Source organism: Pelodiscus sinensis, chromosome 13, assembly GCF_052426305.1.
Source record: "Pelodiscus sinensis isolate ZL-2025 chromosome 13, ASM5242630v1, whole genome shotgun sequence".
In the NCBI taxonomy this organism is placed as follows: domain Eukaryota; kingdom Metazoa; phylum Chordata; order Testudines; family Trionychidae; genus Pelodiscus; species Pelodiscus sinensis.
In genome coordinates, this window is record NC_143064.1 from 2,554,608 (window position 1) to 2,577,331 (window position 22,724).

General features: G+C 49.0%; 1 protein-coding gene across 2 annotated transcripts in view; it reads left to right on the plus strand.

Moving 5' to 3' along the window:
* The first annotated feature begins 258 nt into the window (after nucleotides 1-258).
* The window catches only part of PLS3 (plastin 3), an 82,300-nt gene continuing 59,834 nt past the window's right edge, over nucleotides 259-22,724 (plus strand). The window contains exon 1 of one of the 2 annotated variants that reach the window (XM_075941179.2): nucleotides 259-409. The gene's annotated coding sequence lies outside the window, so the exon portion shown is untranslated. The remainder of the gene's footprint in view (nucleotides 410-22,724) is intronic. The other variant, XM_075941183.2, reaches the window with a different exon arrangement.

A 22,724-nucleotide genomic window follows, 5' to 3' on the forward strand; every position in this document is an offset into this window, starting at 1 on the left:
GCGGAGGCGGGGACCAAGCGCAGCCCGCAGGGAGAAGGCAGAGGAGACGCGCCCCGGAGCTCCCCGCGCGAGGCCGGTCCCGCGTGGGTTGGGAAGCCGGCGGCAGCCACTCCCGCGCCGCGCCCCGCCCCGCGGGCAGGGGGATTCCACGCGCCCCGCGGGGGGGGAGGGGAGAGACGCGGCGTGGGTCCGGCGGCCCGCGCGTGGGTCCGCCCCGCCCGGCCAGGAGGGCCCCCAGCGGGCTCTGCTCCCTCCCCCCGGAGTGACGCGCCCGGCGCCCAATGGGCGGCCCGCGGCGGGCCTGACGCGCAGGCGGGCGGGCCAATCCCCGCGGCGCTGCCCGCCGGTCCGCGGAGAGGTGCCTGGCGCTGGCTGGGGCGGCCGGAGCGCGAGGAGCCGGAGCGAGCGGGTGAGTGGCGGGCGGGCGCGCGGGCGGAGGAGCGAGGGGCCGGGGCGCGCCCTGCCGGCCGGGAGCGGAATCCACCCCCTCCCCGCGTAACTAGCGCACCCCCCCCCCCCGGCTGACCCACCCCTGCAGGGTTGCTTGGGGGGGCTGTCCAGTTTCTCCGGGGTCAACGCCGCGGAGCCCTGGAAGCCCGCGCGTCTCCGCGGCACATCCGCGGGTCTCCGCGGCCGTGCGCGCGGCTGGGGGTACCCGCGCAGGGCGCTGCGGGGCAGCCGAGTGCTTGGGCGGGGCGCCTGGGCTCGGGAGTCGCCTCTCATTTGGGTGGGCAAGGCGTGTCGCCTGGGAGGGACCCAGCAATGACTCTCAAGGCGCTCCTGGCGGAGTGGGGCTCGCCCCCAGAGCTGTGATGCTAGATACAGATGAGAGAGAGAGAGAGAGAGAGAGAGAGAGAGACTCTCTGTGACTCTCTATCTAAAGTGTCACGGGATTGCTCCTTGTTTTTAAAGTTAGAGACTAACTTTGTATCCGCCTTCCCCAGCAGCCGCTTTGTATCCGCCGGTATCCGCTTTCCATCCGCGGGATGCCCACGGGCACAATTCACTGCGCGGAGCATCCGCGGGTGCGCTGGAACGGCATAGCGTTTTCCAGGAGGTGCCGGGTTACACTTTTCCTCCTGTGAAGAAGTTGCGAGCCCGTAGTTAGTTAGTTAGCTGTAGCAGTGAACGCCTCACTGGCGCTTGATCCACTCCATGTTTTAACTGGAATTGAAATCTTGCCCTGGGGCGGAGATGCTGGTGGGGGGTTACTGAAAGACCGGCCCGGAGGGATCCGTATTGAGACCTTTGTGTAAATGTGCCAAAAAACCGAAAGAAAATAAACAACCCCCCAGCCTTGGTTTAATATTAACCATTCCCTCATCTAGCGAGGTGTCAGCTTTATGGTACTTTCCTTACCTTATATCAGGACCTCACTGATCTGATTTTTTTTCCTAAAGAGCTTTTGATATAGCTCTGAGAATATGCCACTGAATTACAACCTTTGAGACTATTATTACATGTTACAGAATCCCAGTGGAATGTATGTGCACAACCAAAGCCATGCTTCCTGTTTTTGGTCTCTTCTGCAGATGGACTAGAAAATATAATAGATATCTCAGATGTAACACTTTTCTTTGAGAGTTCAGATGCATTGAAACAGTAACACTCCTGAGTCTAGGCAGAGGTGATCCAAAAAGAGAACCTTCATACAGACAGCATTACGTTCATTAATTTTATAGAAGACAGCTGGAATGTGGATGTGGCTAGGAGATGGCTGCTGAGATCAACATGTATATATTAACATGGCAGACCTTAATGTACAGAAATTATCAATATTTAAGATGAGAGGCCTTGTTCAAAGGGGGCTTGTTGGTAGCCTGGCAGTCCAGGGCAATATTTCTTGGCTGCTAATGGATAGAAGCATGATCATTTTAAGTGTAATGTTCTGCAACTGTTTATTCATCCCTAGTGTTAGTGTACGGTTGTGTATATATGGTAGATCCCAGAGTCCAGATCGACTGGAATGCTTCCAGTCATGCTATATTGGGCTGAATGACTTGCTAGAAGGAGTTTTACGGCACTGCTCTTATCACAATGAGCTAGTCTTCCCAACCATGCTTGTTTAAACAATTTGAGGATGTTGCTTGGTTGTAACTGACCTCTTTTGAAGGAGTTCTCCTTTGGTGGAAGATGGATCACTTATTCTTTGTCTAAGATTAAAAGATCACAGCAGTGATTATTTAATTTACTGCTCTATATTTAGCCTTGGATGACTGTACTCAATTAGGTTCTCTTTGTTCTTTTATCAAAACTAATCTGACCATGTTCTCCTTTTTATGAACAGGGACATAACACTGGATAAATAGAACAAAGTTTCTAGAAATGAACTCGTTCTGCTTTAGCTTTAACTTGCTTTACTGCCCTTGGTTTCAGAATGGGGTGGAGCATTAGGGTTGATGACAGCATCAAATAGCTAAGTGATGGTATCCTTGGATTTCACACAAAAATCCAGAGGAACTCCCTTCCCTTGAGGTTTTCTTAGCTAATTTGTGTTCCCAGTTTCACTTCAGAAATTGTTTGTAGAGGTGACTGCCACCCTGTTAATTGGTTTTACTTGCTGAGCTTACCGGCTAGATAGGACCGCATAGTCACATTCTCGGTGACTTGTGCTCTAAAGAAATAACTAATTTGCCTTACAGGAGTAACAAGAGTTTTAAATGTTAAAGATGGTTCAATTTCTGTTGCCTCCTTACTATCCTCCTTTTCTACTAATCCCTAAAGGATTAATTGAATGGAATTATTGTTCCTAGCAGTTGCCAGAGGTCCCAGCAAATGGTAACACAATTGCATACAGCTGTATTGAGGAACCTAATTTTAGAATGATTACTGGTGCCAAAAAAGTAGGATAGGCACTCAAGTGTTTGCAGGATCAGCACCTTAGTGACTTTTCTCCCCGATATATGTGGATCTTAACAGGGGAAAGAAGCCTATATTTTTTCTTTAAGGGAAAAAAGAATAAATGACTATTACAAGTACTAGAAATGTAGCTGTGTTAGTCTGGGGTAGCTGAAGCAAAATACAGGACTATGTAGCACTTTAAAGACTAACAAGATGGTTTATTAGATGATGAGCTTTCGTGGGTCAGACCCACTTGATCTGAGGAAGTGGGTCTGGCCCACGGAAGCTCATCATCTAATAAACCATCTTGTTAGTCTTTAAAGTGCTACATTGTCCTGTATTTTATTACAAGTACAAATTGTCTCTCTCAAATATCTGATAAGAACATAAAAATGGCCACACTGGGTCAGACCAAAGGTCCCTCTGGCCCAGTGTCCTGTCTGCTGACAGTGGCCAATGCCAGATACCCCAGAGGGAGGGAACACAACAGGTAATCCTCACGTGATCCCTCCCCTGTCGCCCATTTCCAGATAAACAAAGGCTTTGGGACACCATTCCTACCCATCCTGGCTAATAGCCATTGATGGACCTAACCTCCAAGATTCTATCTGGCTCTTTTTTTGAACACTCTTAAAATGCTAGCCTTCACCACATCCTCTGATGAGGAGTTCCACAGGTTGACTGGAACTTCACCACATCCCTAGCAAGGAGTTCCAGAGGTTGATCATCTTAGTTACTGGAATCTTAATATAGTATGACCCTCTGAGCATGATTTTCGTGTTCGTTCAGTAAATCTGTTAAAATGCCAAGCAAATCTTTTAAAGTCAAGGACAATGTTTTACCTTTACTGCCAACTGAGATTTGCACTTAATGCTACATGATTCTCAGTTACTGAGCTAAGGAAATGTGCAGGTTATATTTTCAGCAAAGGCCAAATAAATACATATCCAGATTTTTCGCTAGTATAGTAGTGTAGCTAATCAAAAAAGAAAATGAAGTATTCACTATGGTCAAAACTCTTCCTGATTTGTGAAGAACAAGTCATGCCAAACTAATCTGATAGCTTTCTTTGATAGGATAACGAGCCTTGTGGATAAGGGAGAAGCGGTGGATGTCATATACCTAGACTTTAGTAAGGCATTTGATACGGTCTCGCATGATATTCTTATTGATAAACTAGGCAAATATAACTTAGATAGGGCCACGATAAGGTGGGTGCATAATTGGCTGGATAACCGTAGTCAGAGAGTTGTTGTTAACGGTGCTAAATCCTGCTGGAAAGGGATAGCAAGTGGAGTTCCTCAAGGGTCTGTTTTGGGACCCATACTGTTCAATATCTTCATCAATGATGTAGATATTGGGATAGAGAGTACGCTTATTAAGTTTGCAGATGATACCAAACTGGGTGGGGCTGCGACTTCTTTGGAGGATAGGGACATAATTCAGAATGACCTTAGCAAGTTAGAGAAATGGTCGGAGGTAAACAGGATGAGGTTTAATAAAGAGAAATGCAAAGTGCTCCACTTAGGAAGGAACAATCAGTTCCATACATACAAGATGGGAAGCGACTGTCTAGGAAGGAGCATGGCGGAAAGGGATCTAGGGGTCATAGTGGACCACAAGTTGAATATGAGTCAACAGTGTGATGCTGTTGCAAAAAAAGCAAATATGATTCTAGGTTGTATCAACAGGTGTGTTGTAAGCAAAACTCGTGAAGTCATTCTGCCGCTCTACTCTGCACTAGTTAGGCCTCAGCTGGAGTACTGTGTCCAGTTCTGGGCGCCACATTTCAAGAAAGATGTGGAGAAATTGGAAAGGGTACAGAGAAGAGCGACAAAAATGATTAAAGGTTTAGAGAACATGACCTATGAAGCCAGGCTTCATGAACTGGGCTTGTTTAGTTTGGAAAAAAGAAGATTAAGGGGGGACATGATAGCGGCTTTCAAATATCTAAAAGGGTGTCACAAGGAGGAAGGAGAAAATTTGTTCCTCTTGGTTTCTGAGGACAGGACAAGGAGTAATGGGCTTAAAGTGCAGCAGGGGAGGTTTAGATTGGACATTAGGAAAAAATTCCTAACTGTCAGGGTGGTCAAATATTGGAATAAATTGCCAAGGGAGGTGGTGGAATCTCCCTCTCTGGAGATATTTAAGAACAGGTTAGATAGACATCTGTCAGGGATGGTGTAGACGGAGCTTAGTCCTGCCTTGAGGGCGGGGGGCTGGACTCGATGACCTCTCGAGGTCCCTTCCAGTCCTATTATTCTATGATTCTATGATTCTATGATTTGAGATGATCACTGATTTGTTGATGTGAGTGAGCTTTTGTGACTCTTAACACTCCAAGCACAATGTTATTGATTTTTCTTTTTAAAATACTCTACAGAGAAACGTCTCTGACTCTTGTTGGAGAGAGAACTGTTTCCCAAGACAGCTTTCATGTGAACTGCCAGTGGCGAAGGAAATGACTGTGCTGGTCAGATGTGATGGATTGGATTTCATAGAGCCCTGACAACTCTCTAAAACAACAGTTGCAGTTTGCACTGCACCCCAAAGCAGAATGCTGGTTAAGGAACTGAAATAGGTTTAAACTGGCTATGCAAGCTGTGAAATTAACAGGTATCAGTGATCATGAAATACTGCCCGATCCCAGCGATTAAAGCGTCTCTAGCATTATGGTCAGAGAATGTCTTGAGAAAGCAAAAAGGAATTATATTCTAAGTCCCTATGCGAATGCATAGGGGCCTACCAAATTTATGGTTCATTTTTGTCAATTTCATGATCAGAGGATTTTAAAAATTGTAAATTTCATGATTTCAGCAATGTAGATCTGAACAGTCACGGTATTATAATTGTAGAGATCCTGGCCCAGAAGGGAGATGGGGAGAGGGTTGCAAAGTTACTGTGTGTGAGGGATTGGGGTACTGCTACCGTTATTTCTCTTCTTCTGCCTGTAGAGTTGGTCCTTGTGTCAGTAGCCACCCAGGGCTGAAGGCAGCAGCACAGGAGAAAAGGTGGCATGGGATGGTATTGCTACCCTTACTTTTGTGCTACTGCTGCGGGCCAGCTCTGAAGGGAATACAGACGTGAGGATAGCAATACTGTGGCCCTCCCCCACCTCCTCCAAATAATTATGTGCCCTCCCTGCATCTCCCATTTGGGCCAGGGCCTTTATTTAGGAATCACTGGTCTGCCTGGTGAAATCTATATACTCTAGGGTAAAAACTCACAGAAGACCAAATTTCATGGAAAACCATATTTCATGATCCATGATATATTTTTCCTGGCTGTGAATTTGATTGGGTGGGCCCTACTATTATACGATTGACTGTATCCTTGGAATTAGGACTTCCTTATAAAGTCTGGTTTACTTTGTCTGGAACTTAATTTTATCAGTCTATTGTAGTCAAGTAATGGAAATGTGACAAAACAAAGTGTTTTAAATTAGGGCCTTGTATCTTGGTTTAAATCCAAACTTAGCTGTAATGTACATTAAGGCGCCTTATGACTTCAGTAATAAAAATCAAAGAATTCATCAGTGAGGCATGCTTATGATCAATGCCAGTTATATGACTGATAACCAGGGCTACCTGATAGGTTCAGCTTTTTCAATTTTGTAACAAAGAAGCTCTCTTCCCCCTAACAAATGTTGGAAACAGCTGCTAAGTGAAGTATGTGTTACTACTCATGTGACTAACTTACACAGTAGTTACTATATAGCAAGCCGTGTTCTGTGTAACCTTATGATAGCTGCATTCATAAGAGTCATTTGAAAAAGTTTAATTGGTCTATAAAAGCAAAACCAACCGTTCTCCAGAAACATTCAGCTCTGGATCCATGTGTGAAAGGCAGTTTTAGTCCACACTGGAATTAAGCACTGTAGCGGTAGTAAGTCTTTTAATCCAGGAAAAAAAAGCTGGTTTTGAATGTATTTTATTCAAGTAATCTAGTGATACAGCCTACTTGAAACTGAAGAGTAAGGGAAGCTATCTTATGTTGGGGCAGCTCATGAGTTTCTCACTTCTCTTTAAAAAACAACAAATAGTCTGGTAGCACTTTATACAGCATGTGGATGGTATATGAGCTTTGGTGGGCAAAACCCACTTCTTCAGATGACTGGACTACTCACTTCTCTTTGTGCTTTTGGTCTTTGTTTAATGAATGCAGGACATCTCTCCCACATTCCCACCCCAGATATTTAGACAGGCATATATTGTCGGTATCCTGATGCATCTGGTCTCACTGACCTGTGAGGAGCTAGGTTACTGTATAAGCAATCTGACTGTATTTGCATTTGCTATGACTGACTCAGATGAATTTTGTGTACAAGTGCTTCTGTCAATATATGGGGGAAGGGTGCCTGCATGCACACCTGTCAGTTTGGTTAGCTGGGCCAAAGAGCACGATGTCAAACCGCTTGAAATAACAGCCCAGGAAGTTGAATGCAGAGGTGGATTGCCTCGCCGGGATGTCTTGTGCTTTTCCAGGAGACACGGCTCAGTCACATGCAGATGTCTGAAAAAATAAGAAATAACACCCTGCGGTGTTACCTTACCTCTGCTCCGGGAGCTGGTAGTAGCCTTTGGGAATATTTCAATAAGGGCTTTGCCATAAGTAGATACAGATGTTTGTGTGCCACTGGTTTGAATGCCACCATTTCTTTGCCTGTACTTCAGCTGCATTCATTGTTGTGTAGCTGTATCGAATGGTGAAAGGATTAGCTTGAGCAAGTGGGAAGAGATCTGGGTGTGAAACAAGATGCGGGGGGGGGGGGGGGGGGGGAGAAGTTTTGTGGGGAAGGGCACTGCTCAAATCTTGATGGTTCAAATATGCCTCACTTCAGTACTGAGTTCTGTCTGGAGTACACAAGGTTGTTTTGTTGTGGGACTTGTCAGGAGTCAATCACACACGTAACAGTGGTCTCAGGGCTTAGTGTGTCTGTGTGTGTGTGTGGGGGGGGGGTAAGTGAAGGCAATGTGCTGTCACAGAAAAACCCTCAAAGCAAGGGCGAAGGAGTATCAACACTTTGCAAGCTGGGGAATGGGGGCAGTGATTTGTGTAGAGTTTTGAATGTAGCTGGGCGGGGTGTAAATAAAGCCTGTTTGCTCTGCCTTACCTTGTCTTTGCCTTTGTAGTCCTATAGTGATTGTGTGCTCTGTCCTCAGAGTTCTGTAGCATCTGGAGGGGCAGAGTGCCAGCCTATCTTTGGGGCATTGCTCAAAAAGGGCAGAGTTAAGGTTATGATGCAGGGGTGGTGTGAATCTCACCTTTTTTGCTTTAGGGTTTTCAGAGATTTGAGTGTAGCTGAACTTGTGTCTTTCCAGAGAATCACCATTAAGCAACTGTAACTTTGAGCTGATAAAGTTTTTGAGCCATGAACTTGTCTGTTTGGATGAAATAATTTCTCAGCACGCATCTAACGCACAGCCTGGCTCTTCTCCTCTGACTCTTGGGCAATGATTGATTGGCACAGGAGACGCTGGATGCCTTTTAGCCCCTCTACTGCCCCTGCAATATCTCCTTATTTCCTATCCCTCCAATGCATGTGGGTCCTCTTTCCTCCCCGCTCTGGGAATGAGGGGAGGAGTGGGGTCTGGGCACATTTGGGGGAGGAGATAGGAAAGGGGTGGCTGCAGGGGACTGGAGGAAGGGATGTGTGGGGGAGGGAAGATGGTGGGGCTTAGGAGGGAGTGGAGGGGGAGCAGGGCCTGGGCCAGGGAAATGGAGTACCCCCAGCTAGAAGGGAAGTTGGCGCCTATGGGTGTGGAAGCAGCAACAAATGGAGGAGTGGTCATAGGTATGGGGAGAAACCCCCGATACCCTGCACTGGACAGCTCTGACCCTTTTCTAGACTCCCCACAGTGCTCAGCATGGCCCTGCCCTCCCTTGCTCTAGAAACAGCAGCCTCGGGGAAGGTGAGCCTAGTGCAGGAGGCAGCTGGGGAGCAGACCCTGCCCGTCCGCGTTCGATCCTCAGGTATCTGTCTCCAGGGACCATTCTTGCAGGTGCAATTGTGTATCCAGGCAGGGTTCTGGGGGGGGGTCTGGGGGCCTTCCTCTCCTCAGAGGAGGTGGGGCGACCCAGCCCTCCGCCCTAGGGTTGCTGGGTGATGGGGAAGGCACAGAAGGCTACGTTTCCCTTCCCCTCTGAGTGGCTCACTGCAGCGCGTGCCCAGCTCCCCCCACAGAGATGCTGCTGTCAGCATAGCTGAGCTCCCAGAAACCAAGGCAGCCCCTCGGAGAGGTCCCTTAATAGTTGAGGGCTCATGGGAAACGGTGTTCCTGGGAAGAGAGTTCTTCAGCGTTCTCACCAGATCAGAGTTTCAGGCGCCTCGCGTCTGGCTGCACCGTGGCGCTAGCAGGTCACTGTCTAGCGGTGTGCGGGCTCCTTGGGAGCACCGTCCGAAGGGCCAGTGGCTGCAGACAGCCTGAGCCTGCCTCCTGCCGACCTTCCTCCTCCCTCTCTCGCCGGCCTTTGCTCATGCTCGGTCCCGTCTCTCAGGAAAAAGGGAGGGGGGCAAGATTCGTGCTGACCTTGCCGTAACAGAGGGACACTCTGGCTGAGGCTCCTGACTGAGCCACCGTCATAGACCTGGAAGGGACCTCGAGAGGTCATCGAGTGCAGGGCCAGGCACCACCTAGATGCGTGGTGTCCAACACACTGGCCACGTGTAGCTATTTGTCCGGTTGCATGTGGCTAGTTCACTAGAGCAGTAGCGAATCTCGACCATCCCTGACAGGTGTCTGACTGACCTGCTCTTGAATATCTCAAGTGGCGGAGATTCCTTAACCACCCCGACGGGAAGTTTTTCCAACCTCAACCTCCCTTGCTGCAGTTTAAGCCCATTGCTTCTTGTCCTGTCCTCAGAGGCCAAGGAGAACAATTTTTCTCCCTCCTCCTTGTGACACCCTTTTCGATACTTAAAAACAGCCATCGTGTCCTCTCTCCATCTTCTCTTTTCCACACTACACAAACCCTATTCTTTCAGTCTTCCCTCATAGCTCATGTTTTCTGGCCTTTAATCTAGTGGCTCTTTAATGCATCTCCTGTGGCTCTTTGCAGCACATGCTGTTAAAACGCTGTGTGCTTTTCATTATTAACAAATAAAGATTCTTTTACTATGTTAACTAATTGTAACTGGTAAAATAATATTCCTTACTCAGTCCTTTTGCTGTGAGAATAATGTACGTGTTTCTCCTGCCACATGGTTTCAGTGCTAATCTGTAGCACTGTAGTAAAGACAACAATGAATTCACATGATGGTGGCTCTTTTGGGTAACGCTGGCTGCTAATTTGTCTCCTTGAAGCCCTGAGGCCTGAGTATGCCTGCCCTATTACTAGAGTCTCTCCGATTCCCTGTACTTCATTAAAGCTAATTTCCTTGGCAGCGTTTCCAAAGTCAAATCTGAGCCTGCCAGTGGGTTTTAGAGCAGGATAGAACATTTTCCCCTTAAACCAGGGCAAAGCTGCCAAAAGAAGCCCCGGCAGAAGGCAGGCAGAGAAGAGCTAATGTGCCTGGCGTGCGTTCTCGGAAACCTGCCATGCACGGAGCTTGAGCTCACAGTCTGTGGGTCTTGCTTAGGTTCAGTGGCCACAGCATGTCACCCTAAGCCACGTGGCTACTCTGACAGCAGACAGCGTTAGTCCTGCTGTATGTGTGGCTTGTCAGCTAGGCTTAGGCTCAAGGGGAATTCTGTTACCCCCCAATAGCTTTGGAAACTTTTTGTCACATTTCCATATGCCGTAGACCGTGGTTCCCCATGATACCTTTCTAGCAGCTGCTGGAACAGCCTGGTGTGTCCCTAAGGCTTCGGGATTGCAATGCCACCACCATCTGACTTGGCCACCCCTCTGTCCAGCCAGGAGATGGTTGGGTCAAAGTTTGGCCAGCGGTGGCGTGACCTAACACGCAGACTCCTGGCAGCACTAGCTGGTGTACTGTGCGGTTAAGAGGGGAGGGGGCGGGTCTGGGATCCCTGCAGAAGGGGAAAGGGGGCTGAGTGGGACCGGGATGGAGTCTGCTGGGGTGTCTAGCGCCGGAGCTGGCAACGTGCCTTGCGGAGAAGTGGCTCTCTTGAGTGAGTTCTAAAGCGCACAGGCTGTGTATGCCCCCTCCCCCGGGATTGCGCCGGCGTGGTACTGTCTGGCGTAGGGATTTGGTGTCTCAGTGCTACTGAATTCCAAGCCAGCACCTTGGACCATGTAAAGGGAATTTATTAGGGACTGTAGCAACAGCGTATGGCTTGGGAGCGGCTGTTTCAGTTTTACCTTCTGATCAGGGCCTGTGGTGGAGTCCCTGCTCAGCCCCTTGGTCTGGGACAACACCTGGTCCAGAAAGCAGCCAGAGCCGCCTGGTGCAGTCACCTGAGCCTTTACTGTCCGTTCCCACCACCTCCTGTTTACAAAGTTCACAGTCAAGTCAGCCAGCCCCTCTGTCTGCCTGGGAGCACATGCACAGCCTGGCTCCTTGCTCCTCCTTGCCCCCTCCTGGCTTCCTTCCTCTGCCTTAGCTAGCCCTCGCCCAGTGAGGCCCACAGCTGTTTCTAGTAGCCCTTCAGGCCTGGGCTTGCTCAGCTGTTTCCTCTCAGCCTCTTTAGCCAGGCTACAGCGGCAGAGCTCTGGCTTAGCCAGCCGTCTGCCACAGGGCCCTGCCAAATTCACCGTCATGAGGAACATGCTGCAGATCTGGTCTCCCACTGTGAAATGTGGTCCCCTGTGTGCTCTGTGCCCTGCACTGTACAGATTTCACAGGGGAGACCCATGTGTCGCACAGGCGGAGGTCCTGGCCCAAAAGGGTGTTTGGGGGAGGGGGAGTTGTCACAAGATTATTTTAGAGGGCTTTGGTATTGCCACCCTTACTGCTTCTGCACGGCCTTCAGAGCTGGGCGGCTAGAGGATGAAAGCAGTGCCCAGAGTGGCACTGCCATACCAAGCCATCCCTACTCCTGCATCGCTGCCTCCAGAGCTGGGGGGCCAGGGAGTGGTGGCTGCTGGCTGAAGGCCCAGCTCTCAGGCAGCAACGCAGAGGTAAGGGTGGCAATACCATACCGTGCCATCCACACTGCAGTACGGTGCTGCTGGTAGCTCTGCCTTCCGAAGGCCAGGCCCTCCCCCCCCCAGTTACACACTAGCTATGTACTGGTCTGTAGCTGATGCGTGGGAAGCAGCGACGTGGGAGACGTACAAGGGTTTACCAAAGTGAGGGCCAACGCAGCGTGGTGCTACACTGGGTGGTGTATGGGGAGGGCAGCGTGGGAAGTTCAGCGCTGTGGAGCGTTGCTCTTGTGTTTAATCTTCACGAACCAAATGAGCCTTCTGGCTTGGCCCCTTGCGTCGTCCTTTCCTTGGCTCCTCAGCAGGCTTTGGGGCACAAATAGTCGCCCCTTTCCGAAGTGCTCATGTGGGTCCCCTCCAGCTTGTCAGCGGGGTGCCTGCGGGAGGTTTATTTTCTGTGATACTATCCCGGAGAAAACAGGGGCTTGTATGTCAGGGCCTTGACCAGCTAACCCTACAGCAGAGATGAGCTGGTATTTTGAAGCACCTATTTAAAAAAAAAAAAAACCCATTGGTGCAGGCAGAGAGATGAGATTCCCAGTTTGAGATTTATCATTTTGCTGGTTACACCCAGGCTGTTGGTTCTTAGCTAAGGAGTAGACAAGGTGGGGGAGGGGATATCGTTTATTGGACCAACTTCTGCTGGTGAGCGAGACAAGCGTACCCAGCTGGCAAGGTGCTCCAAGTCACAGCTAAATGCAGGGTGGAACCTCTAAGAAGGGTTGAGCAAGAGAGTAGATTAGGCTGCTGATAGGACAGACAATACAATGATCAGAGAATGACAGCTTCCTCAAGGAGCTTATCTTTCACAACAAAAACCTCTGCCAGTTCACATATAGCTTATCAGCCTCTCTCGCCAGACTGAACTGCTGGGAGTTAAGGGATCAGGTGAAAAATGGCTTCCAGGACTCCAGCGTAAGATTCTGCTGAGGACGTATTAGGCTGGGATGTCCCTCTGCTGACACCATTATTGGGCCTAACCAAGTGAGTTACAAGATCAAGAATACATATTCCTGCGCCTCCAGAAATATAATCTATGCTATCATGTGCCGAAAGTGTCCGTCTGCTATGTACATTGGACAAACGTCTCGGACACTTCGCCAAAGAATCAGTGCCCACAAAACAGACATTAGACAGGATCACAAAGAAAAAACAGTTGCTTGTCATTTCAACCAGAAAGGACACAGTCTCAATGACCTGCTAACCTGCATCCTACTTCAGAAGACATTCAAATCTGCACTTGAAAGGGAATCCTCTGAACTGGCATTCATGCTAAAATTCGACACTCTCCGCAGGGGGCTGAACAAAGACCCCAGCTATCTTACCCATTACAAAGATAGCTTCCCCCATTATCACCTCTAATACTATTAACTCACAGACATCTACCCTTCCCCACCTCTAATATCATTAACTCACTGGCATTCACCTTCCTTTCCCCCCCCCCTGCATCCCCCTTCTGTTCTGAAATGTGATTTGTCCTTTTCATGTGTGTTCATTTTTTTTAATTGTATCCTTTGGTATATATGGCTGTGACTATTTTCTTCCACTATCTGATCTGAGGAAGTGGGTCTGGCCCACGAAAGCTCATCATCTAATAAACCATCTTGTTAGTCTTTAAAGTGCTCCATAGTCCTGTCTCTTGTTTAGGCTGGGATGTGTGTGTATTGTCAGCATGAACCATCTACTGCGACTTCAGGGGCTGACTTAGTAAAGCTTTTTCTGTCCTAAGTGGCCCCCAACTAAATCAGTAGTAAAGGTTTCTCAGTCTTGCCTCTAGCCCCGGCGTTCTCGTTTCTGCTCTGTGCTCTTGAGCTAAGCAGAGCGTGCACAGGGGAATGACGAACTCGATCGGTTCTTTCTCTAAATAGTCGGGTTTCTAGAGTAGCCAGGTCGCCGAGTGCAGTGACAAGACTCAGTGGGACACACAACGGCACCAGGGAGGAGGTTCAGAAGTGCAGCGTCTCTTAGCGCACGACACTGCCGTTTGCTTCCTTTTCTAATGGCAGAATGCACTGACCTCATCTGAGCAACCGAGGAACCCAGCCCGGGCCAGGTAAAGACGGGGTCTCCAACTCTTTTAAGTACAAGATCCCTTTTTGAATTCAGGTGCAATCCAGGATTTCCTTAAAAACCCAACCATACGTGCACCGCGTCCTGCCCCACCCTACTCAATCCATCCCTCCTCCTCTGTCCTCACTCACTTTTACCACGCTGGGGTAGGGAGTTGTGTGTGTGTGTGGGGGGGGGGGGGCAGAAGGATGTGTGGTCTGGTCTTGGGCTGAGGGGTTTAGAGTGTGGGAGGGGCTGCAAGCTGAGTCTGGTTTAGGGGGTTGGGGTGCAGGGGAGGGTTCAAGGGTTTAGAATGGGAGCTCCAGCTGGGCACTGCTTATTGCTGGCAGTGGGGCTAAGGCAGGTTCACCCTAACCCTGAACCACTCCCGAGAGTGGCCAGCAAGTCCCGCAGCGACTCCTGAGGGGGAGGGCAGGTGGCTCTGAGTGCTGCTCCCCTTCCCCATCTACAGGCGCCATTTGTCCTTAGCTCCATTGCGCTGCCGGACGGTTAGCAGCCAATTTCCGCATTCGGCAGGAGATCAAGCCGGATTCCAGGAGACTCCCAGCGAGAGGATGGAAAAAATGGGAATGAATTCGGTTACGTGCAGCAGTATCGAGGTGAAGTGCAGATGTGCACCAGCAGAAACCAAACCGATTCGATATTAAAATGGACTATGAGAATAATTATGAAATGCACAGACCAGTCGGAGACCTAAAGTAACGCAAATCGAAAGTACCGCCCCCGCCACCGCAAATGTGTGCAGGGGGAGGAGGAGAGTGTGAAATTTACGTTGCCCTTTTCAGTATGCGGAGCAAGTTCAAACACAGGAGCAGCTGCCTGCAAGCTCCCTCCATCCTTAGCCCTAGTGTGGCCCCCTCTCTGTGGAGATGGAATACAGGGGTGGGCGAGGAGGGCACCCTAACATCAGGACCTCCCTCCTCTGCCTCCCCCAACCTACACAGCAAGCAGGGAGCTCCCAGGGGATGGGGGACAGCCACAAGGTAGAGGGCAGGAGCAGTACGGCTGTGTGTGTGTGGGTGGGTGGGTGGGTGGAGGGGGGGGCAACGAAGGTCTCACAGTTGATAGCCTTCCTCCCAAATCAGGATCACTTGTCAGAAGCTCCAGGATCTACCAGTAGATCCTGATCCGCTGCTTGGTGCCCACTGCCATAAAGACTGGCTTCTGGAGATGCTTAATCTGGGGCAAGGGGCAAGGGGAGTGGGTGGCCCTCAGTCCGGGGTGGTTAGTAGGGGAATGAATTAAGGTACTGTCAAAAGCAATTTGCCTGCTCTTCTTGTCCAGTGTTTCTCAACCAGTGGTGCCAGTACCCTCAGGGGTACTCGAGAGAAGTCTGGGTGGGTACTTCAACGCAACTGATAAGTGGAGAAAACGAAGTTTTTGTTTTAAGTGTTGCAGCGCTTTATTATTTTTGTACTTTTTACACCCCAAAATTTCATCGCCCGCCCGGCTACGATTAAGTTGTTTAAACAAATGTGTTGCAATAGTAGAAAAAAAAATTGTGAGTCTGAAAACTTGTCGGTACTGGGGGTACTCTTCTTTTTGTTTTGTTTTGGAAAAAGGGGGTACTTGATCCAAAAAGGCTGAGAAATGGTGTTCTAGACCACTTCACATGGGCAATTGGAGAAGAGGATAGAAAGGCCAAGGAAATTCTCACATCTTCAAATCAGACTGGATGTCTTTCTAGAATCTGTGCACTAGTCATGCCAGTTATTGGTTAATGCGGGGGTAAGTGGGTGAGATGTAATGGCCTGTCTTATACCAGAGGTCAGACTTGGTGCCCTAATGGTTTCTTCTGGCTCTGGCTCTAAAATCTATGAATATAAATAACCATGCTCAACTGAAGCTTTTGTGTGCAATTGTAACTTAAATATAGTGCTTGTCCATAGAAAATACACTTGTGTATCCTGTGCCTTGAAAAGCACAAGTTTAAGGCAACATCCAAATAAAGTACAGTATCCAAAACAGAAAAAGTACTTTCTAATCCTGAGCTAAACACAGGGTCCGTCTCTTTGAACTATAACTCACAGTGCAGATCTGCCTTTCCCTTCCGTTCACTTTTCATAGCTATTGGATTTGTTTAGTATAAAAAAACCTAGCTCATACTCCCTAAATAGAAGTGACAGCCTAGAGCGAAAGGTCCGCAGATGTCAGCCTTGCAGGGTAGAGCAGAGTAGCATATTCTTGGCCCGGCTTGAGACAGCCACACCTCATCTCAACTTGGATAAGAACTGTTCTTTTCCGTAAGTGAGGCGTTGTGAGGGATGTGCTCACGCCTTGGTAGAGGGATCTAGATGGCTAGGAATTGTGGGAAGCCCTTTCCCTGTGAAAGGCTCAGAGGAACAGTTCATTATTAAGCTTCAGCGGGGGAGCCGAGTGAGTCTGTAACAGGCAAAACTTAAACAACAACGAATAGTCTAGCAGCGCCTTAAAGACGAACGAAACATGGAGATGGGATCGTGAGCTTTCATGGGCAAAACTCACTTCTTCAGACGACTGGAGTGTTAGAAGTTCAGATCCAAGAATAAATAAGGGGGGTGCGTGGGGAGAGAGAGAAGAAAAGAGACAGTGAGTAGATGGACTAAAAAAACAACAAATGGTCTGGTAGCACTTTATAGATTCCTTGTTTCCCACTCCCCTCTTTTTTTCTTTCTCCCCTTTCCCTTCTCCCCTATTTATTTTGGGTCTGCACATCCTAAACTCAAAACTCCAGTCATCTGAAGAAGTGGGCTGTGCCCACACAAGCTCATGATCCCATTGACATGTTCTGTTAGTCTCTAAGGTGCTACTAGACTATTCATGGTTTTTTTTAAAGTTTTTCCTGTTCATCACTAAGGGTATGTCTACACTACCCCCCTAGTTCAAACTGGGAGGGGGGGGGTTAATGTAGTCATACGGAGTTGCAAATGAAGCCCGGGATTTGAATTTCCTGGGCTTCATTTGCATAAAACCGGCCGGTGCCATTTTTAAATGCCGGCTAGTTCAGACCTCGGGCCGCGTTCCACGAGACGTACAGCTAGTTCGGATAGGAAACCTAATCCGAACTAGCTAGTCCGTGTCACGTGTAACCGCGCGGCATGGGGTCCGAACTAGCCGGCATTTAAAAATGGCGCCAGCCGGCTTTATGCAAATGAAGCCTGGGAAATTCAAATCCCGGGTTTCATTTGCAACTCCGTATGACTACATTACTCCCCTCCCCCCCCCCCCCAGTTCGAACTTGGGGGGTAGTGTAGACATACCCTAAGTCAGCAGAAACGGCAATGTTTATGGTCAGCGAGGCTGTTAATGCTTAAGGTCTGGTCTACACTACAAAGTTTGTTCACGTCCACTTAACTCTGTCAGTAGCTACGCTAAAATGTAGCTTTCATGGATCTAACCTGCTCTGTACAGCGGCTTAATAACTCCACCTCTGTGAGAGAGTCTTGGGGCGTCGGTTGATGTAGTTAGATGGACAGTCGGTGTAGACACTGCATTGCTTACATTGAGTGTAGCAGTCTTTCAGAAACTGTCCCATAATGCCCCACACTGGCAATTAAATTGTCATAAGTGTTCTTGATGGGGACAAACACCTCCACCCTAGGAGTGTAATGTGGAGCTTTAAAACCGGTTAAATTATCGTGATGGTTGCAGGTCAACAAAACTTAGGTTCGCTTCATTTTTGTAGCGTAGACTTGCCCTGAGTGTTTACCTGCTTCTGTTGGTTTGCAAGGTAATTCAGTTGAGGAAATATTAGCTGGCGTTCCAGCATTGATTCTCTGCTTTCAGAAGAAGCCTGGGCCACTCTGCTGCGCTACAACTATCTGGCTGAGCGGGGTGAGCCGCCTTGCCCCGAACACAGCAGGTCACAGCGCTGTAAAACACCAGCATGAATGGAGTCCCAGCACCATTCGCCACTCCCCTTGTGGAGGCGGTTTATATAAAGCGCCCGGAGAGCTCTTTGCCACCGCGGTCAGACTTTTCACTTCAACGCCCTGCCACACCTTCCGTTTTAGAAGTGTAGACAAAACCTTGAAGAGACAGCCCAGCTAGGTCCTACCCTTTTTTCAACTCAGTCCTGTAACCTGACACCACAGTGACTTGGAGAAAAGGCAAAGTTATGCTCTGTCTCAGGGTGGTGAAAATACCGAGTGATAAGGGGCATAACTTGCATAGTTCATTCAAATGTAACACTGACATGTTGCAACTATTCAGCTGCATCAGCGCTTGTAACTAAAACAAATTGCAACACCTGTAGCCATTGCAACAAAGCAGATTGTGTGTGTGTTTTATTTCACAATGGCAACAAGAATTGTAATATCCCCGCTAACTTCTTAAAACGGACTAAACTGGAACTTGTGTTTCTGTACTTTTAGACCTGACGTGGGCAGTGGAGACTGTCTCTTGAGGACTGATTAATTCCTCAGGAAAAGTTAAGAGAGTGCAAACAGATTGGACGTGTCAGTCAGTAGTTAGTGTGCTGGTGTGATTTAGTATTAGCCCGTCAGACTTTGGACATACCCCCCATGCAGAGGAAGAAAGGTAACCTGCTTAAATGAGAGCAGTGGCAGGTCGGTGGTGTGCTATTAAATAGGGTGCCTGCCTTCAGCTTCCCCTGGTTGTCTTGTGGATGCTGCCTTTAGAAGTACAGGCAGTCCCCGAGTTACGAACGGGGCTGTCTCCCTGGTCTCCAGCAGACCAGGGAGAGGAAGCAAAGCGGCGGAGCACGCGGGCAGCGGACAGCCCAGACGCGTCTGGGCTGTCCACTGCCCACGTGTTCCGCCGCTTTGCTTCCCGTCCCCCTGGTCTGCAGACCAGGGAGATGGGGAGCAAAGCAGAGCAAAGCCGCGGAGCCCGAGGGCAGCAGGACAGCCACGGTGCGTCTGGGCTGTCCCGCTGCCCCCGTGGTCTGCGGCTTTGCTCCGGACGCCTGTGGTACAGCAGCTGGGGCGCTGCCGGTTGGTCCTGTAGCGCCGCTCTGGGTGCTACTGGACCAACCCGGCAGCACCCCAGCTGCTCTGCCCCAGGCGTCCCCAAGTCAGCCGCTGCTGAAACTGACCAGTGGCTGACTACAGGAAGCCCCTGCCCTGGGGTTCCTGGAGTCAGCCGCTGATCAGTTTCAGCAGCAGCTGACTTGGGGACGCCTGGGGTTCTTAAGTTGAATCTGTTTGTAAGTCAGAACTGGCCTCCAGATTCAGCCGCTGTTGAAACTGATCAGTTTCAGCAGCGGCTGAATCTGGACGCCAGTTCCGACTTACATACAGATTCAACTTAAGAGCAAACCTACAGTCCCTACCTTGTACGTAACCCAGGGACTGCCTGTAGCTATAACCTGCCAAGGCAGCTGCTGCTACCCTACATCACAGGGGGAGAGACTACGTAGGACAGATCGTCTTCCTGCAGAGAGGAGAGTAGCAGCTGAGACAGCCCCTAAATATGAGCATAAGCAATTTTTAACCTATTTGCCCTGCTTGTTGCTTATTGTGATGGTGAAAACCTGGCTTCCCTAATGTGCAGTTCTGCTGGAGGTAATAGGCTGCTACATTCAACACCCTAATGACATCAGTAGCTAAGTAGTGGGCACTTACAACCCACTCTGTTAGCCTCCTTTGGCGTGGGCATGCTAATTGACAAAACAAAATCCTTCTCTTTCCCCCCATCCCCTCTTTTTTTTGCTATTTATTTGTCCTTCTGGCCCCCTTGCTCCAGTTGAAGAAGGGCTGTGCCCACCAAAGCTCATGACACCGTCTACATTTTTGGCTAGTCTCTAAGGTGCTGCAGGGCCATTTGTTGGTTTTAAGTAATTCCCACCCGTTTGCCAAGGCTGCAGTGCCTGACTTGAGTGCCCCTGTGAGAACTGAGTACTGACTCGAGGCAGGTCAAGTTTCCGGATGAGCAACAGAGCTAAGTGTGTCCATAACGGCACTAACAAAATTGAATGGAAATTTGGATTAAGATTCATTCCCCGTAACTGGAATTTGTACCTTATGACTGCACTGCTCAGACTGGTATTGTTTGGTGAAGAAAGTTTGTGCAAGACTATAAATACTGGGTCCCCCTTTACTTTGCCTTCAGAAGATCTCCCACTCTCTCCCCTGCGAATGGGCTGTCACGAGTCTGCAAAACAGACTCATCAAGTGGGATGTATGAGTTTGGGTTTTAAAGAGGGTTGTGGCTTTGAGATTCCAGGACGCTGACTGACTCTTCTGGAGACAGGCTTTTAAATGTTCTATTTTGGAGCACTCTCTGGAATCTTGAACAGGAGTCGGGCGGGCAGGCGCGGAGACTCCAATCTGTCACTGTTTTTCTTGGGTGAAAGCAGTGTTTGTCTTCGGCTATAAGTAACGCAGCTGTGTGGAGCTGGCCTGCGGAGTACCAACTACTGTAGAAAACGCAGTCAAATGTTGCTTTGAAGCCAAGCGTAGAACAGTGTGCTCATCTCCAACTGTTTGTGGTGGCTCTAGGAGTTGAGCTGATGGCAACAGTGTGGCCTTTCAGCCCCTGTTTCCATGCATCCTGCACAAAGCGTTTTGCCGTAAATAGTAAATTAAAGAACGTTGCTCGGGTTTTGCCCTGTAACGTGATGATTAGCACTGAAGTTGTGCCCATGGGTATGAGTGGGGAGCAAGGCACGCTGAGCTAAGTCCTCTGACACACAGTACAAAGACATTCCCTGCTCCTACTTAGTATCTTACGCTCTGGGTTGTGACAGGACTCCGTGGGTAGGGGCAATACACAAAGTAGGTAGGAAGAGGAGACCATGGTAAAGTGACCACAGTATAGATATAACCTTCACTGTGCTGCCTCAGGGAAGGCAAATTCCTGGGCCCTGATTTGCATAAATGCGGATTAGAGCGGGAGATCTGGACCCCTGGGCGTGTGTCTCGTGTCATTCAAGCTCTTGCGACTGAATTTCTAGCTCAGGTTTCTGCTTTCAGTCTCTCTGCCCTGTTTGCTGAGGGTCGTGACAGCCCCTTTCCTGGGGAGAATGAGTGGAAGGTCCCAGCACGATTCTGTTCCCACCGTTGCCTTTCCCACCCTTGTCCATTCAGTTCGGAGGCCAGAATTTCTCTAGGGCACTGGCCACTGTAATTAAATCAAGCGCGCAAGGAAGTGCAGTACATCTGCAAGCTGGGGAGTGGTACGTTCAAAACGTGCGTTGCCGGCTGGGAAGCTTTGGGAGCTGGTGGCTCTAACCATAACCCTAACCCTCTGGCCGAGATGGTATTAAGTTGTGTCTGCCGCTGAAAGCGAGGAGCAGAATGACGTGAAGCGGGTTTGTCTCCGTCCTCTCTCTAAAGACCTAAGGTGGCCTGGGTGGTGGTGTCTCTCTCCTGGGGTTGTGCAAGGCCCTGCACTGGGGAGGATTGGAAGGAGAAAGGGAGCAGAAGGATTGCCAGCAGGCTGTGGGAGGCAAGGCCTCAATGGTTAGATAAATATGAGCTCTGTCACATCTGAACAGCCGGAGATTTTGGTGTATCCAGAAGTCTCTTCCACATCTTCCCACCTGTCGCTGCATTGGCTCCATGGTAAAGGCTCAGTCTTGGGTAAGGCGAGCAGGCAGAAGTTCAGCAGAGGGTAGGTGAGTCAGTACCGTACTGTGTGCTATGTACATTATCCCTTGCTGTGCAACGCTGTCTGTATAGAATGCATAGGCATTAATGTTGGCCTTGATCAAGATTGGATGCTTTTGGTACATTGTCAGAATACTGTTAGATGGTAAAATGCACAAGGAATGCAAAGCAGAGTTGTGTTCTTCCAGTCAAAATAGGGTTGTGTTCTTAATTTCTTAGCTAGAAAGCTAGTTTAGTAATGATGAAACGTAATGAAGCATTAACAGGAGTGTTGTGAGCAAGACACGAGAAGTCATTCTTCCGTTCTACTCTGCGCTGGTTAGGCCTCAGTTAGAGTATTGTGTCCAGTTCTGGGCACCACATTTCAGGAAAGATGTGGAGAAACTGGAGCGGGTCCAGAGAAGAGCAACGAGAATGATGAAAGGTCTAGAGAACATGACCTATGAGGGAAGGCTGAAGGAATTGGGTTTGTTTAGTTTAGAAAAGAGAAGCTCGAGGGGGGACATGAGAGCCGTTTTCAGGTATCTAAAAGGGTGTCATAAGGAGGAGGGAGAAAACTTGTTCATCTTGGCCTCTGGGGATAGAACAAGAAGCAATGAGCTTAAACTGCAGCAAGGGAGGTTTAGGCTGGACATTAGGAAAAAGTTCCTAACTGTCAGGGTGGCCAAACACTGGAATAAATTGCCCAGGGAGGTTGTGGAATCCCCATCTCTGGAGATATTTAAGAGCAGGTTAGATAAATGTCTATCAGGGATGGTCTAGCCAGTATTTGGTCCTGCCATGAGGGCAGGGGACTGGACTCGATGACCTCTCGAGGTCCCTTCCAGTCCTAGTATTCTGTGATTCTATGTATGTCGTAGTTAAGCAATGAGGAAATCTTCATGAAATATGAAACTTACCGAGTAGCAAATCTTCTAAGAGGGGGCTCTGGTTTGATTGCAACTAAGTCTTTGCCTACACGACAAAAAGAAATGTGTTTGTAGTACTGAGAGAGCTAACTTACTGTGTGATCCTAACGGAACAAGTTCCATGTAGCTCTTCCCTCAGTGTAGTGTGCTGAAATCAACCCAAAACTCACCTAGGGTTTGTCACTAATAATTACAGCTAGGTAAATTATTTGTGCCAAAAAATGCTAGTGGAGACTTGGAGGTAGAGATAACCCTGTAAAAACCAGACCTCTTTCGGCATCAGAGTATGTTAGGAAGATTGGGG